Source organism: Hylobates moloch, unplaced genomic scaffold (assembly GCF_009828535.3).
Source record: "Hylobates moloch isolate HMO894 unplaced genomic scaffold, HMol_V3 SCAFFOLD_10, whole genome shotgun sequence".
NCBI classification, from domain to species: Eukaryota; Metazoa; Chordata; class Mammalia; order Primates; family Hylobatidae; genus Hylobates; species Hylobates moloch.
This window is the reverse complement of record NW_026652285.1, coordinates 13,690,057-13,694,528: the sequence shown is the minus strand read 5'-3', so window position 1 is coordinate 13,694,528 and position 4,472 is coordinate 13,690,057.

Here is a 4,472-nt window from a genome sequence, read left to right as displayed (position 1 = left end):
AAATTTACCATTTTAACAATTTTTAAGTGTAGAGTTCAGTGGCACATTCACATTGTGTAGAGCCATCACCACATCCATCTCCAGAACTTTTTCATCATCTCAAATTGAAACTTGGTACCCATCAAACGCTCCTGTTTCCTCCTGCCCCTCCCATGGTAAGCATGCCTCTTTCTTCTGTATTTGACTATTCTAGGTATCCTATATAAGTGGAATCATTGCAGATTTGTTCTCTTTTCCTTCTCTTGTTTGTTGACCTTGACAAGTTTGAGGAGTGCTGGTAAGATATTTTGTAAGATTTCCCACTATTGGAATTTGTCTGTTTTTCTCACGACAAGACCGATGCTTGATGTCTATTTATTACTGTCTGCCAAGTAAGATGCTAAGTGCTGGGGATTCATAGACAAAGCCTAGGTTCTTAGCTTGTGCTCATTTTGCAGATGAGGACTTGACTCTCAGAGAGTTTTAGTTACTTGCCCAGGGTCGCATAGCCAATAAATGGCAAAGATGGGATTTGAACTTATCCTTCTGATTTAGACTTGCACCTTCTCCTCCACACTCCTTTTATGCAGGCCAACCAGAGCTGGCGTCCCTACCTTCCTCTTGGACCATTCACAATCAGTTGGGCTGGTCAGAGCCAGGCAGGTGCTGGGTGCTGGGCCACCTCCATGGAGCAGGCAGTAGCTCTCCACCGAGATTTTTCTTAAATGTTTATTTATTTATCAGAGAGGGTCTCCCTCTGTCACCCAGGCTGGAGTGCAGTGGCATGATCATGGCTCAATGCAGCCTCAACTTCCCTGGCTCAAGTGATCCTCCTAAGTCTCTGGGACTACAAGCGCATGCCACCACACCCAGCTAATTTTTGTATTTTTCATAGAGATGGTGTTTTGCCATGTTGCCCAGGCTGGTCTTGAACTCTTGGGCCAAAGCAATCCTCCCACCTAGGTCTCCCAAAGTGCTGGGATTATAGGTGTGAGCCACTGTGCCTGGTCTTTAAAAATTTTTCTTAATTTTAAACAATTTGAAACATTTTATACATACATGAGTGTATATAACGCATGGGGTCAGTTTAAAGGATAATAATGAAAATAAATGCCCATGTTCCCAGCACCGAACTGAACAATTCCATGTTTCCAATACTTTCTAAACCGCCCTGGGTGCTCCCTTCCCCTTAAGTCCCACCTTTTCCCCTTGTCCCTGGCAGGTCGTCACCATCCTGAATTTTGTGTCTGTCATTCTCTTTTCTCTATGGTTTTACCACGTAGGCATACGCCCCATACGTCAATACGTTGTTTAGTCTGGAGAGATTGTTGGGCTTCTGTTGAATGAGGTCACAGTGCATGTTATGTTATGATTTGCCTTTTTCAGTCAACATTGTGTTTATGGGATTCATTCATTCAGTTTAGCTTATTCATTTTTGCCACTATATAGTATTTCATTGTATGAATACGGTCTGTATTTTTTAATCCATTCTCATGGCCGTGGGGGTTTGGGCTGTTTGCAGTTTTTGCCTTTATAAGCAGTGCTGCTAAGAACATTCTGCGGCCCATGTGGTGGGAGAGTTTCTCCAGCTGTCTTATGAAGAGTGGATTTACTGGATTGTGGAGTATGTGTTCCAGGTGATACCAAACTGTTTTCCCAAGGCTTGCGTCCATCTCCACTCCCACCAGTCGTGTATGAGGGTCCTCACCCCTCCATATCCTCAGAGCCGTCTTCGGTGCTGGTCTGTCTTTCACCTCAGCTATGTCGACATCTCAGAGGCCCTTGGCCGTACTCAGTGCTGCTCAGGCCTTACTTGGCCTCTGGCCTGAGTATCTCTAGTTTAGTCACTTGGACTTCCGGCTTTCCTGAGCGTTTAAGCCCGTGCTTGTATTGTTGGCTCCAGCCCTGGGTCCAGGCACAGAGCTCCAGCCTTGGCTCCAGATTCTGGGTCCTGGTGGGGCTCTGTGTCTCCAGAGTGGTCAAGGAAGTAAGCACTGTGAGCAAGCGTGTTGCTGCACTGCCTTCCAGGGTTTCCACATGCATTTTATTAAGTGGTCATAATTACAGGATATACCCAGTTTTGTATTCTTTTTCTTCTACTTGGTGGCATATCATAAACGTTACCCCATGTGGCTACATGTTATTGGCAATTGTGATTTTTTTATGGCTGCATACCATCTTTAATTAAGACCTTTATGAATAAAGTTCTCCAGCATTTCACGTTTTTTCCTAAGGATGGATTCCAGAAGTCAAGTTACTGGGTCAGACGGTGTAAACACTTTTTATAGCTTCAGATTCGTATAGCCAAACTGCTTTCCAAAAGGGTGGTATCAATTTGCAATGTAGTAATGCCTGTAAATGCCCATCCAGCTGCATATTTATTGGTATTGGGTATTATAAATACAGTTTTTTTAGGGGGGGCTGACTTATATGCTATGTCTTGTCTTTATCAGCAGCAGTTGCCAAACCGGAAAAAAGTTAAAAGGAGTTGAGAAACTGCAACAAACTTCATTAGTGCAGAATCATGGTGTTGAAAAAGACCTTGAGCAGATTATTAACTTTTTCTTCCCCCTGATTTTTACCATCTGCAATTGAACTATAAAGGTGGATGGATGTTATATTTTAATTTAACATAATTTTTAAAAAGTTTATTTTTTTCTATTACGAGAGTAAAATGTGCAAGCCTGGACAATATGGTAAAACCCCTTCTCTACAAAAAATTCAAAAATTAGCTGGGTGCGGTGGTGTGTGCCTGTAGTCCTAGATACTTGGGAGGCTGAGATGGGAGGACAGCTTGAGTCTGGCAGGCAGAGGTTGCAGTGAGCTGTGTTTGTGCCACTGTACTCCAGCCTGGGTGACAGAGCAAGACCCTGACTCAAAAAAAAAAAAAAAAAGAGTAAAATGTGGTTAGTAAAGACATGTTGGAAACTATAGAAAAAGTTGGAAAGATACGCAATCACTGATCATCCCAAGGCTAACGTTTTGATACATATCCTCGTTTTCTAACAATTTGTTTTTTGAAACAGAGTCTCGCTTTATTGCCCAGGCTGGAGTGCAGTGGCACAATCTCGGCTCACTGCGATCTCTGCCTTCTGGGTTTGAGTGATTCTCCTGCCTCAGCCTCCCGAGTAGCTGAGATTACAGGTGCGTGCCACCACACCTGACTAATTTTTTTATTTTCAGTAGAGATGGGGTTTCACCATGGTGGCCTGGTTGGTCTCAAACTCCTGGCCTCTAGTCATCCACCTGCCTTGGCCTCCCAAAGTGCTGGGATTACAGGTGTGAGCCACCTCACCCAGCCTCTTCCAGTGTTTTTTCTCCAAACATTTTTCTCCTTTCATATAGCTGTGACTATACTATATAAGCAATTTTCAATTTATCTGTTTTCATTTAACATAACAATACAGGTATTTATATAATTATAAGCATATATAGATATCCTTTTGACAGCCCACACATTTTGTTATTTTTTATTTTCTTTCTGGAAAGAAAATACCTATGATTTAAAAAAATTCAAATAGTGCAGAATGAACAATGAAAAGTCTCCTTCCCACCCTTGGCTTCAGTAATCCTCCCCACAGTCCTGTGGTCACCATTTCCTTGTGGATCCAGAGATGTTCTATGCAAATACAAACAGAAGCGAGCTTTTCTACACAGATCAATATTGGAATACCACTCATCCTGCTCTGCACCTTGCTTTCTTGTCTTTCTCACTTACTGTATTTTGGACACCATCCCACAACAGCACATATGGTTTTAACATGGACTTTCCTTTTAATAGTGTAGTGTGGATGTACCATAATGTATTATCCAGTCCTTGCTTTTGTTTCTGTAGACCATGTTGCAAGCAGCAGTCTTGCCCTTTAGGCACATGTGTGAGTAGTCTCTGTAGGATAGATTCCTAGCACTGAAATTTTGCTAGGTCAGCAAATGCATTTAAAAATGTACATTTTATATTTTGGAAGACACTATCAGGTTGCCTTCAAACTCTACCCAATAATGTATAAAAGTACCTGTTTCTCCATGCCAAGAGAAGGTAAACAATGTCTTTGATCTTTGACAAACTGAAAGGTAAGAATGGTATTCCCATTTTGTTTTAATATAAATTTTTCTTATAGGAAAGCCTGAATAGGCTGGGCACAGTGGCTCACGCCTGTAATCCTAGCACTTTGGGAGGCCGAGGTGGGTGGATCATGAGGTCAGGAGTTCAAGACCAGCCTGGACAACATGGCAAAACCCCGTCTCTACTAAAAATACAAAAATTAGCCAGGCGTGGCCGGGTGCAGTGGCTCATGCCTGTAATCCCAGCACTTTGGGAGGTTGAGGCGGGTGGATCACGAGGTCAGGAGATGGAGACCATCCTGGCTAACACAGTGAAACCCCGTCTCTACTAAAAATACAAAAAAATTAACTGGGCATAGTGGCAGGCACCTGTAGTCCCAGCTACTCGGGAGGCTGAGGCAGGAGAATGGCGTGAACCCAGGAGGTGGAGC